The sequence below is a fragment of the Ochotona princeps genome, chromosome 9, assembly GCF_030435755.1.
Source record: "Ochotona princeps isolate mOchPri1 chromosome 9, mOchPri1.hap1, whole genome shotgun sequence".
Taxonomy (NCBI): Eukaryota; Metazoa; Chordata; class Mammalia; order Lagomorpha; family Ochotonidae; genus Ochotona; species Ochotona princeps.
The window spans coordinates 14,858,077-14,871,563 of record NC_080840.1 but is presented as its reverse complement, the minus strand read 5'-3'; the positions used below and the strand labels follow the sequence as shown (position 1 = coordinate 14,871,563).

At 51.5% G+C, this 13,487-nt stretch overlaps 1 protein-coding gene across 3 annotated transcripts in view; it reads left to right on the top strand.

Moving 5' to 3' along the window:
• Positions 1 to 13,487, top strand: part of ZHX2 (zinc fingers and homeoboxes 2) — a 135,245-nt gene that overhangs the window by 61,526 nt on the left and 60,232 nt on the right. For all 3 annotated transcript variants that reach the window (XM_058668511.1, XM_058668512.1, XM_004580706.2), the window contains one exon: positions 1,009 to 1,079. The gene's annotated coding sequence lies outside the window, so the exon portion shown is untranslated. The remainder of the gene's footprint in view (positions 1 to 1,008; positions 1,080 to 13,487) is intronic.

Here is a 13,487-nt window from a genome sequence, read left to right as displayed (position 1 = left end):
ACAATCATGGAAGCCAACACTTGCAGGCTGGCACGTGCCCAGAGCCCCTTGAGGGCCTGATGAAGATGCAAGTTTTCTGATTCCCCGGAGCCAAGACCCCCACCCAGTGGGGTCATCTGATTGGTGAGCCCAGATGTATGGAGCACCTGGCACCTGGCCAGCACTGCTCATCAGAAGCCCTCTCACTTTTGCGCTGAGTTCCTCCTCTAAGAGGAGGGAGGGGGTGAGTAGAGCAATTCTCTGCTTGTGCAGATCTCTTGGGGAAGCAACAAAAAACCAAGTTTGGCTTTCACACACGCTGGGCGCAGCGAGAAGCAGAGGCCTGGCAGCAGCCGGCTGCTCCCACACAGGTACCCGCAGGTGGCCCTGCTTGCCTGGTTGCAGACACCTGCAGGGATCCAGGCCTCGACTTGTCAAGCTGTGAGTGCATCCTCCAAGCTCAGCTGAGGAAATCTTCAAAGCACACAGGGTCGGCCACACCTGGCAGTGGCTATAGGACAGCAAGATGCTCCAGGGCCCGTTGGAGGGACTGTGATATAGTCTCCACCTGAGGCCTGAGCACAGAACTCTGCCCCCTTCATCCTCATCAAAATGGAAGTGAGCCTGGCCAGCTGCCAGCAGTGGCCATGACCGTGGACTCAAGGAGACGCGCAGCAGGCTTCCAGAGGGGAGGCCCACCCCACCTCATTCGCTGCTGGCTTTCCTCCTCTAAGAAGCCTGCTTCCCCACAAGCTGCTGACTCATCCGGGTTAGGGTCTTTCTCTCTCTCTCTCTCTTCCCTCATTTCTTTCTCGGAATCACCACAAAGCCCAGAGATTTTTGAGGTTGGTTTAATGAGCAGTGAGTCCATATCATTGCTGGTTTGTGTTTGTTTGGTTTTGTTTTTTAATCCACCCTGTGCCCCCAGCCTGCCAGAGGCCTAGCCCTGCTAGAATGGAGAGCTGGACACCTTCTCCCTACCCCCATGCAGCTGCCCTGCTTTTAATCTGGAATTTTTCTTCTCTGTAGGACCTGATGCCCTGGCTGCTCCTGGAAGCGGTGCAGAGAAAGACTCCCAGGATGTAAGCAACCACAGACTGGTGAGTGATGTGTTGGGCAGGGGTTGCACGTGACCAGGGCTTCAGGGAATGGCCGAGATGAATTGGTGGCACAGAGCAGGTGACGCTGGGCCTATGCAGGGGCCAGCTGAGTCTCTGTCTGCACGCACCTGACCCAGGATCCAGGTGTGAATGCCTTCAGTTCCCTGGGATCCTACCAGTCCCTCCCAGAAAAAAACTGAGTCTGTGTGTGGCTGGGTTGTCCTCTCTGCTCCTGTAGCAGCTACTCAGATGCTGGCTCCCCAGGGCACCTGCTAGAGCTGGGGACATATTCCTAGAACAGAGAGAGCTCGCTGGCTCACATGAGTTGGTAAATCATAGCCTCTAGGAGACAGGGCCCACTAGAGACAATCTTGCGCATTTGAGAGACTGATCTGGGCAAGAGGGAGGTGGGAAACTGGTAATACAGTTTCAGAGCCATGCAACGAAATCATGGACATCTTGGTGAGGTAGTGAGTTCCCTGTCCCTAGTAGAATTCAAGCAGAGGTTGGAAAACCTCTGGAGAAGAGGATGGGAGACAGGATGCAGCAATGACTTGGGCAGTTTTGCTAGTTCTCTTCCCTGGTAGTCTGGAATCCCCCCAAGGGGCAGCTAGGAGAAGGAGAATGCAGACTCAGGGTAAGCCTAAGTGGAGGAAGTTATCAAACGCATGCACACACCTGTCTCGAACTTCTCGGCGTCAGCCAGTGGATTCCGCTATCAAACCACTCAGAAGCCCCTGGAGGCATGAAGTACCATGGCCCACTGCCTGTTGACCAGTTGTTCCTGAGCTCATAGGCATGCCCCCAACCACTGATGTGTGTGATGGGTGAGCACTCAATAAGTATGAACGTTGTACTCCAAGGCTCTAGGGACTTACTTCTCATCCCAAAGCTTCCACAAGTTGTGAGTAGGTGCCATCGTTCAGGGTCCCAGGCCCAGAGAAAGAACAATGGCTCCTGTGACAAGACCCACACCCACGAACACACACACACTTCCCAGGGCCCTCTATAGAGAAAGCGGAAGTAAGGGAACAGGGAGTTTTGCTTCACAGGGCCATCTGGGCAGGCCCCTTAACAGGGGCAGGGCAGTCCCTCATACTCGAGTGAGCAACACCTGGTTGGCTGAGCGTGAGAAAAATTGCCCTCCAGACCCAAATGGGGAAACTACAGGGGAGAGAACCCGGTGTTGACGGGAGGGTGTGGGCAAGGACTGAGTGGTCATCCGCTATCTGGGTCTCCTTCTGACATCTGGGTCAGCAGTGTTTATCCCATGGCCCACCCCCATCCCCAGGGCAGGGCTCTGCGGGAAGCCAGAGACCCAGGTTTGTCTTTGAGAAACTGACAGCCTGGATGTGAATCAAGTTTGACAGTGGCTGGGCTTGGGCCTGCCAGTTCAGCTAAGTCCTGATGGCTTTGTGGGCAGGGTAGGAAGGAGAAGGAGGAGGTAAATGGCGAGTATTAGCCATAACTTGGCTCAAGCAGGAATTGAGCTCCTGGGATGGGAACTGTGTCGCTACAGTCTCAGAATCCCACAGAGAGTAGGTGCTCAGTTAAATGACCGTGATAAGAAGGCAGTTCCCCAGTGTGTGTGACTCAGAGCAGGGTCGTGGAATCAGACTGGCGCTGTGGAATCCTTGCCCTTCCCCTAGTTATGTGGCCTCATGCAAATTGCCAGCCTCCTTTGTGCCCAAAGTCATGGGTAAAATGGGGTTACCTGTATGCTGCTACTCACCTCTCAGGAATGTTTGGGTGGACTTAGGAAATTACTCACATAAAGCTGCCTGGTCTCATACCAGCACACAGCGTGTGCTCGATGGGGGAGGAGACGCCAGGGTGAAGCTCCTAGTTGGGACAGGAAATGGCTACGGCCAGAGGCCTGGCACAGCTGCAGCAGTCACCGCAGGAGCCTGTTCTCTAAGACAGAGATGCTGTGAGGAGGCAGTCGGGGGTAGCGTTTTTCCTGTTCATTCTCTCTGATATCCTTTCTGCTACTGGTCCAAAGCCAGAGAAGCTCTGCCTTTTTTTGTACTTATTTTTACTTGAAAAGCAGATTTACAGAGGGAGAAAGATCCTGCATCTGTTGGTTCACTCCCCAAATGGTTACAACAGCCAGAGCTGAGCCGATCCAAAGCCAGGAGCTTCTTCTGGGTCTCCCTCATGGGTGCAGGAGCCTAAGGACTTGGCTCCTCATAAGCAGTGGAGCTGTGTTGGAAGTAGAGCATCTGGGACTAGAACCAGTGCCCATGTGGGTGCCAGAGCTTCAAGCAGAGAATTAGTCTATTGAGCCACCATACTAACCCAGATATTTATTACTGGTGGTCAGTCTCTGTCTCTGTCTCTCTCTGTTTCTGTCTCTCTCTCTCTCTCTCTCTCTCTCCTTCCCTCCCTCCCACCCTCTCAAATTCCTTGATTTATTTGAGAGAATAGAAAGAGAGCTTCCAACCTGTGGTTCACTACTACCCCCACCCATAACCCAAATGTCCATAATAGCCATGGTTGGCCCAGACTAGAGTCAAGAACTCAACTGAGGCTTTCCACTTGGGAAGCAGACCCCAGTGCCAGAGCCACCGCCTGTTCACTCCTGGGGTGCACATTAGCAGGAAGCTGGAGTTCGGAGTCGGAGCCCAGATAGATGCAAGACCAGGCCCTCCAATGCTAGACGCAGATGTCTGTACCACAAGGCTGAGCACCCACTCCGTAGAATTGTTCTTGAAAAAGGAAAAGCATTGACAAAAGAAAGACTTCCACTGGATACCCAAAGGTCCTGGAAAAGATATATCTTGGAGGGAAAAAAAAAAACATAAATAAATAAATACACACACACACACACACACACACACACACATATGGATAGCTTTCAAAAAGCACTTGCAAAACAATTCATTTTTTAATTCCACTTTTTGTGAACTTTTTGATATCCCCCTTTATGGATGGAAAGTCATTTGGGTCCCAAGCTTGGGTGGTCTTGAGCCACAAGGTCCACATCACTTCCCATCCCCTCTTCCTTGGGGAGGCCTGGTTGTGTCCACAGCTGGAAGACAAATGGCTGTGTTGCCAGATTCCCAGATTGGAGCTTCAGGCTGCAAAAGGCACCACCCCCACCCTGGTGTGTGTCGCAGCTTGAGGCCTTGCCACATACAGGGTCATTGCTAAGGCTTCACTGTGCCTGACAGCAGTGACTCCTCATAGCCACACTCCAGGTGTGAGACGTACAGCGAACATCCACATTTTGAATAGGTTCAGTAAACGGTAGAACCGAGGCCAGGTCACAGAGCTACCAGACCCTCAGGTCTGGGCTCCCAGCTGGAAGGTCAGTGAACAGAGATGGACAGGAACCTCAAGGTCATGGCAAATAGAGCTGGGGACAGACAGGGCATTGGGAGGCTGACAGCCTTGTCTCCCAGCTCAGCCTGTCCCCAGCAGTGTGACCTTGAGTGGGGAGAACAGTGACCGTGGTCTCTGAGATAGGCATGGGAGGCTCCAGACCCTCGCTGGGGCTGCTTTGACTTTGTTTCTAAAGCCCAACCTCTGCCTCAAGTTCCTCCTGTTGGCGTTTCAAGCCTCCCAGAGCCACCTGCTCCACATGGCATTCCTTTTGGCCTCATGAGGTAGTGTTGTCGGTGCGCCCTGTGAGCTCAGGACTGAAGCTGTGTCAAAGCAGAACAATATACAACAGAGATGGCTTGTGGCCCATAAAACCCAGGGCATTTACCACCTGGTCCTTCCCTGAAAAAGTGATGACCTCAGAAAAAAAAGGGTGTGCTGTACCCCCCCCCCTTCTTGCACACACACAGGTATGGAGAGTGCATTGAGAGGTCAGGGTCCAGAGCAAACTTCAGACCTTGTAAGCCCCTGGGGATGGCTGGCTTGGGTCCACAACAGTGGCTTAACGGCTTTTGTGCTCACGCTGTGGTGCCAGCGGCAGCAGGGGAAGCAGTGGCCATAACTTGCCGAGGATCAGCCTCTTTGATTCCCAAGAGGGTTGCTAGCAAATATGTCCCTGCCACCTGTGTGAAGACTGGAGCTGTGTAGGGTGGACAGGTCACTCACGCAGGGCTCCCAGTGAGACGGGACAGAGCCCAGAGTTGAACCCTGGGCAGTGAGCCTCTGCACCTTTCTACAGTGCCCCCTGCTGCCATCTGTTCTCCCTTCTTTGCCTTGTCACATTTGCACACTTCCCTTGGCTCCTTCCCCAATCCACCATCCAAAATCCGCCCCACTGTAAAAGAGGACAACAAAGAAATAGAGAAGCTGTCACAAACAAGTGGGACACAAACATCCAGTGTTTCAGTTTTGGTGTCCATCTGTCCATCCATCACTCCAGTCACGAAACACAACCCTGCACCTGCAACTTGTGAAAGCCATGTCTCTAACTGAGGAGACTGGGCCAAACCCCAAGCCCCCAGACCCTCTAAAGTCATTATTTCTACGGGGCTCCAAGGGAAGCTCATTAAACAGTCCCAAGCACTTGATTAATATGCTGCAAGCCAGGCAGCACCAGCCTATGTTAGCCTCCCTCCCAGATCCTCGTTGCCATGACGACATTATTTTAACAAACAGCTCCTTAATATTTAATGGAAATGATACTCCTGACTCCTGACAGGCAAGCAGAGAGCACTGCCCCGCCAAGGGCTCAGAGGAGTCCACAAAGATGTTTTTGCACAAAGCCATCAGTCCTTACCCCAGACCTGGATCCCCATATGTAACTTGTCACCAGAAAACATAGAAATGTCCTGGAGCCTGGGTGCCTATGTGATGCCAGGCCTGGGGCACACATGACAGTGGAGGATTGTTACCTTTTGAACATGGAATGTCTCAACGACTCTGCAAGAACGGATAGCAGGCCGGCACTAACTGGTCCTTTGCACAGCGAGCCGCTCCTCTCACCCCTGCTCATCTGAGCCTGTGGAGGAGCCTGTTTACTTCCAGGGTCTTGAGCTGAGAGCACTGAGCCTGCCTGCCCCTAGAGTAGGAGACAGAACCAGGTTTCTTCATCAGGCACCATGTGCCCTGCCCAGTCATATCCTGAGCAAGCAGGTGCATTCTCTGTCCTCCATGGGGTACAACTTAGAAGAGGAGACACCACAGATCATAGCCTCCATTACTAGGTAGGTCCATGTGCCAGGCACTGTGAGGAGCTCTGTAAGGTCAAAATTATCCCAGGGCCCCCGTAAAAAATACGAGTAACTAACAAAACAGAGAGAGGACACTAACGGTAATCTAGCTGTGTGTCCTTGGGTAAGTTCCTGAACCTCTCCATGCCCCCGTAATCTCGTTCACAAAGGGGGAGTCATAAGCTGTCTCTGCATCAGGAGTTGCTATCAGGTTTAAAATGAAACAAAAACACAAGCTCTATCTGGAAGACAGGTGGGTGTTTTGAATAGTGTGCTAAGGTCATTACTTGGAACAACCATATCCCATATAAAAATGTTTGCATGGGTGTCTTCTCTTTGCCCCTGACTCTAGCTTCCTGCTGACGCACACACTGGGAGGCAGGGGTAAAGACTCAGGTAGCTGGGTCCTTGCCACCCATGGGGAAGACCTCAATGGAGTTCCCAGCTCCCGACCTTGGGTTTTGAATTAGTGGATGCGAGCAAGCTCACATTCTCTCTTGCTCTCTGCCTTTCAAATAAATGAAATTAATTAATTAAACATTTTTAGCACTAGAACAGTGCTTAAAATCCTAAAAGCAAATGGTACGTGCTCAGCATTAAGTAGGCACAAGCTGGGACTGGATGTTCCCATGGTGCCATGCATCTGAGCCATCCAACAGCTCACATATAATAAATGCTAGCTGTGTCCCTAATGCTGAGCTAAGTGATGGAAATACGCTATCTCATTTAAAATTGGCTGGCATCCCTGGGTGGTGAATAGTATCGTGGGGTTTTTTTGCTTACAGAGATGGTGCTGTGGGAACATGCAGGGCTGTTCTGGTGGGCTCTGAGGAGGGCTGTCCAGGGGCACAGAACTCATGTATCCCCACAGACACAGGGCAGAGGACTTGCAGGTGGCAAGGCACTTCTCAGTGGGGCATCCAGGGGCATGAAGTTTTGGGGCAGGGGAGACTTGACTACATTCTGATTAGGAGGCATGATCTGGTCTGGGGATTCCTGGGAGGCTTCTTGGCACTGGGTGGAACTGGTCTTCAACAAACATGACCTGTTTATTTGCAAAGGCAACACTGGAATTGTATTTAACATAAATAGGCAGGAGAGGAGGAGTGAGACATAAGGGGGAGAGCAAAGCTCATACAATTTTCCTTGAATCAGGATTTAGTTGGATTCAGAAAAATGAGAATCAATCTCTCTCTCTCTCTCTCTCTCTCTCTCTCTCTCTCTCTCTCTCTCTCTCTCTCGTGTGTGTGTGTGTGTGGCAAAAACATGCCTCGGCAATAGCAATACCTATAAAAGCAAACACAGGGAGATCTGGGTCATTTAACGAAATGCATTCACCATCATGGTGCACAATGTGTCTAAAGACCCTATTGGCCCAGGGCAGCTGTTATCACTCCAGTTGTGCTTTGTGGCAGCACCCACCAACCTCACAGTGGCTGTCAGGGGGCCTTCCTCTCACCCATAGAGACCCAGTGCTCCGCTGCCCTGGGTTGCCATGGCTGGCACACCTGAGAAGTCCAGGCAGGACTGGAAGTCATGGACGGAGGGGAGCTCAGCCAGGAGACAGCAGATCAGGCACCACACACTCCAGCCGCAGCAATGTCACCTGGGAGTGACAAGGACACCAGGGTGCAGTCAGAAAGTCCATGGCTTGTATCATGTGGCTGACATCCAGTAGGCTGGAGCACATGGTATGGCTGCAGTTGCCATGGGTGGGCTCCCCAAGGGAATAGAGGTCAAAGGCTGTGGAAGCAGAGGTAGAAACTGGGGACTCTGACTGCAACCAACAGAGTGTTTGCCAAGCCCACCCGATGGAGTCAAGCAGCAGTAGTCCTCAGGAACAAACTTGGAGCATTCATGTGATTTCTCCTGCTGTAAGAGCCACAAAGGTGAATTTGACCTCCAAATGAGACTCCAACCTGGGGCATTTAGTCGGCATCTGCATCTTCGCACCTCACCTCTGACCCCTGGCCCCAGGTGTCTGCATTGGCAGGTAGAGGCCATAACTAGAGAAGTGGGTCCATGGCAGTGTGATCTCCATAGCAGAGGTTTGGATGCATTGCTTGTCCTGCGAGACTCCCCTGTAGAGCAGACGAGCATATCTTGAAGACAGCCAAATCCCTCCCCGCAGCACCTGGACCCAAGATTTGCCCCAAAGGTTATCTACCTAGCAATGACAGTCAACTAGGAGATAAGCCTTTCCAAAGAACGTTGCTTTAAATTCTGTATCTTTTTTGTTTCATAGTAGCCAAGATTTAGGGTCTGTTTCATATTTAATTTTTTCTAAGTCAGGACTAGCATGATGCCTAGTTCACAGATGATAAGACCAAGGCCCAGGAAGCTTAACCACCTTCCTCACTTCTGTAACTGGCCAACCAGGAGAGGACCCCAGCCCTACCTCTATGTCCACCACCAGTCTCCAGCTTTGCTCTTGGACTGCACTCCCACACACTCCAATGACACTGCTCAGCTCTTGAATCTGCCTCTTGCAGAATGGTGGCCCACCCTGAGCCTCTAAAAGGAAGCAGTCACACCACCCTGATCGGGATGTTGGGAGAAGTCAGTGAGCTCCCGGCTACTGACATTCTTGGGTGCTGCCCCATGCTTAGGAGTAGCCCTGCCACTGTCTGATCTCAACAGACAGTGGTATAATCCTTAACTCTGAGCAAAGTACAGGTGCTGATGCTGTGCCATATTCACAGCAGGAACTTGAGGCAAGTGCACTAAGTGATGTGCAGGCTGCCTAGTCCAGCACCTTCCCCTTAGCTCCTGTATCCAGCCAAGCACAGTGGTCCCTTTGGGACCTCGGGTAGCAGAAGCCCTGCCACCACCCTGAAGGCCCTCCACCCCCAGCCTGTGCACAAGCACAGCCTTGCCAGGCCCCTGACATCAGCACCTTCATAAATCCCGGAAGGAGCTCAGAGCAGGATGTGCTTCTGGCTGTTATATGGCAGGTCAGTTCCGGCTGCTGCCCACCCTCTCCACCCCACTCTAGAGGACACCCAGGAGGAGAGGGTCAGCACTGAAACTCTGCTTGCCTGTGGTCAGAATCTCGGGTCTGTGTTTGTGCTTTGCCATCCTCTGGCTGTGGGACCTTGGGTGAGTCATTGACATCTCTGAGCCTGTTCTCCCCTCAGTTTGATGGGGACAAAGATAGTGTCGGCTTCTTAGAGCTGTTAGGAGATGTATATAAGCTCTCTCACACATCTATGTGATGTGCATAGAACAATGTATGGAATAAACATAGGGAGGAAGCATTTGGTAGATATTGCCCATGTTTTATTACTGCGTGTCTTTTAATGGATCCTATATGGCAGTGACATAGGGCTTGGTCCCTTGGATGAGCGGCACGGGTATGCGGAACCACAGCAATGTGGCAGATGCACTCAGGAACCCAACACGATGGGTGACTCATCCAAGGTCACTCTGTGATGGGAAGATCACCTGAGGGACTGGCACCAAGCTCTCCTGACTCCCAGAATCGAGGACTCTCCTGCCTTCTCAAAGCTATCAGACCCTCCTGGGAAAGGTTTCTGGGCCATCCCTAAGGTACCCACTCTGCACTCGAGGGGTGCTAACCCCTAGACAAGGACCCATGTCCCCCTGTCCAGCAGAAACCACAGCCCCACCTCCACTGCTGGCACCGTAAAACTACTGGCAAATGTTGTGAAGTTCGGGATGCAGGTTGCATTAACCAAGCAAACAGGATGTGGTGTGTATCTAAGCACACTTAATTAAGCAGTAGGTTTAATTACTTTTCATCAGGCTCCCTCCCTGCTCCCCTGCCCTCCTGGCAAAAGAAGGCCATTTTAAACGGAGCCCCTAACCAGGAGTTCTGATTTTAGCAGTTTCAAATCAGACTCCGCATTGCTAGCTTGTTGTCTTAATCTGCCCCCTGGGACACCAGCCTTCCTTGTGCGATGAATCTCTCCTCTCTGTGGCCACATTTCACGCAGAGATGAGCACCACACTGTTTTATCACATTGTGGCTATTGTTCCTGAAAGGAGTGGGCAGAAACAACAGCCTGTACCTGCAAAGCACACACAGGCACATACCTGCACCTAAACACACATGTGCTCCTCTTGATACTGTTTCCACAGCCAGTGTCTGAGCTTTGCTCTTTGGTAGTCGCTGGGACCTGGTTCCCTTGTCTGCCCCTTTGAGACTCTGTGTCAGCATTTTGAACATAGGTTCTTCTTTTCTCTAAAGAAGAATGACCTGCTGAAAACTGGACCAGAATGACCTGCAGGAAACTGGGCCTAGGGCCCCCAGAACTTCCCTTCCTTCCCCCAGCCTGGGGCTGAGAGGGATACCTGTCCCTAGCCAAGGCCTGTGCCTGCCTCCCTGGGACAGCCACCACCAAGGCTCCCCCAGGCCAGAGCACCACTACCCACAGCCTTATGCCCTCAGTCCTTCATTCACCCCTCCCTCGACAAGGGCAAAAGATAAACCAGACCACACCTCTCCCAACAGCTACAGCCTTCTAACAGCTTGTCACTGCCCTTGAACTAGGGTCCAACCTCCTTCCACTGGCCTCAAACTCCCAAAGATCTCGCCCTGTCCCTGCTCTGCAGCCTGCTTTGTCTCTGTGCTACCTCCACCCCTAGACTCCAGCTGCACTGGGCCCTTCTTGTTCCAAGCCCCAAGCCTTGCTCCATCTCCAGGTTTTGCTTTTGCTGTTTCCATGGCATGGATGAGCTTAGCCTGGCTTCTCATAGAACAGGCTGAGGTGAAGTATGGGACAGTGTATGAGGGGCTGGGGTAGGTCCGGAGGCCAGAGAAAGATGGGAATGTGCAGCTGCAGGCAGGAACAAGAATGGCAAAAAGGGGATGAGAGAGATGGCAAATGCTGCAGGTGCATGCCTCTCCAACTGCTCGATTCACGAGACACTCCAGCCCTCTGTTCCCACCTACTGCAGTAGCAGTCTGGGCTGCAGTCCTTTAGACTTCAATGCACTGTATGCATTCCTCAGAACCACCAGGCTGTGTAGAAATGTGCGATAAACATCACAGTGCTGCGGCCAGCATCAGGTGCCGCAGTGAATATGCTGCTTGGCTCACCAGCATTCCATCGTAGAATGCCCGAATTCAAGTCCTGGCTTCCTGCAGATGTGATGCTAGGAGGCAGCAGGTGATGGTTGGGTCCCTGCCACCCTGTGGGAGACCTGGATTGAATTCCTGGCTTCCGAATCATCCTGGCCCAGCTCTGGATGCCATGGGCATTTGGGATATGAATCAGTGGATGAAAGATCTCTCTCTCTCTCTTTCTCTCCTTTTCGAATAAAATACACAAGAAGAAATTTCATACAATCATAGAGATTATCGGCAAAATGTGGTTAGGGACACAAGGCTCAAAAGGAAAGATGACTGAATAGACGGTAGAACATAGATACCCACATTACACATGGTTGAGAAATACACAAAGACTGTGATAAATGTAGCACTTTGCCTCGTATTAACACCTGTAATTGCTTGAGGAACTGGGTGTCAGGAGGGCTGGAAGTTTTGAGTTACGGTGAAATGGTAGAAAGAATGAAATCAGATGGAAGTCACTAACAGCTAATACGGATGAGCATGGCTGATGACACACAGGGGGACCTGAGGTAGCTGGCGGAGGTGGATGGTGTGTGCACCATGTGCGCATGTGCATTCCTGTGTGACCCCTTTCAGTTGGATGGTGTTTGATGTTCACCTGCTATGTGTCATTTATAAAGTCACACACAGACAAATACATGCTTCGTGGTATAGTCAATGTGTCCCCAGTGCATCCAGCAGGGAATTAGAAGATATTTACATTCTCAAGTGTTACAGGAGAGCCTAGAACACTGGACTCAGGATGGTCCGTTGGAGGTACAGAGAAGGAGGACTTTATTTATCAATGCCTCGTGTTGGTCCCAGCTTCTCCCACCAGCATCCCCACTTTGTGTTCAGGGTGTGTCAGCCAGCCCCTCTGGGTAGCACTGGCTGCTCAGGTGAGAGGTGTGGCAGGTGTCACTCTGACCATGGAAGCTTGGCCCTCCAGGAGGGGAAGGAAACTGAGAAAACCTATGGGATCAGAAGCCAGTGATGGCGCCCAGGGTACAGATGTGCCAGATGAATGAGTGAGGTGGGATCCTAACATGCCCTGTCCTGAGCCTGCCCCTACTTCTGCCTCCACTTAAAGGAAGAGGCAGCAGCCCAAGGTAAAGTAACTGACGCCAGGCATAACTCATTCACAGGTACTGGAATTTCAAACCAAGATGAGAAGCATGGGACCTAATGCTTCCAGTGGGGGACCTGATTTGGTTTACATGAACCAAACATCTCCTTGATGCAGTGTAACAAAACATATGGCTGCAAAATTGACATCTAAGCAGGAAGCCAGATGTGAGGTGGCAGCAGCTGACACCAGGATGAGAGGTGCAGGGCAGATGAGAAGTGGTCAGATCTGCAATGCATGTTGGAGTCAAGGTTGGCTGGGCTGGCAGTAGGAGGCTGATGTAAGTGCAAGAGCAGACATGGCCCATGAATCCCCCTCCGACACACTTCTGGCTCACAGGAAAGTTGCTTGACCCCACTTCAGAAGGATCTGGGTGAGTCGGTGAAAGCTAAGACTCATTGCAATGTTGAATTTGTCATCTTCCAGAAGAATTGCCAGCAACGGAGCTGCCTGCTGGCAGCATTTGGCTGTGATCAAAGCAAACTCATCCACCAACAGAGAAATGTAGGAGACTCTGGGGGTCTGTGGGCACCTCCTTCCTGCCTCATGTCGAAAAAGCTCTCACTTAGGGGCTGGAGGTGTGGCTGGAAGGTTTGTGGGTAGGGGATTGGAAGTTCAGCACCGACTACAACAAGGCCTTTACAGGGGTGTTCTTAGCAATGGATGGGGTCAGAGTGAGGAGTGGTTTTGCCTTCCAAGAGATGTTTACAGATATTTGATTGTCCAGTATCAGGTGGGATTGCTGCTAGCATCTAGTAGGGTGAAGGAATTTTTTAATTTAAATTTCTACTTGTTTCTTCGAGAGAGATGAGAGAGAAAAGGCACCCATCTGCTGATTCACTCCCCCCAGATGCTCACTATGGCCTCTGCTCATGGATAACATTAGGGTCTATGGATAGCAGAATCCCAGCTCCCATGTCTGCATTAGCAGGAAGTGGGAACCAAGAGCCAGAGCTGCAGCTCCATCCAAGGCACTCTGGCGTGACACTCAGGTGTCTTAACCTTTATGCTAAATGCCCACCTGGCTAAAGGATATTAGAATGCTGCTAAAACATCATAGACTGCATGCATCAGCTCACCTCAACACAAGAGCT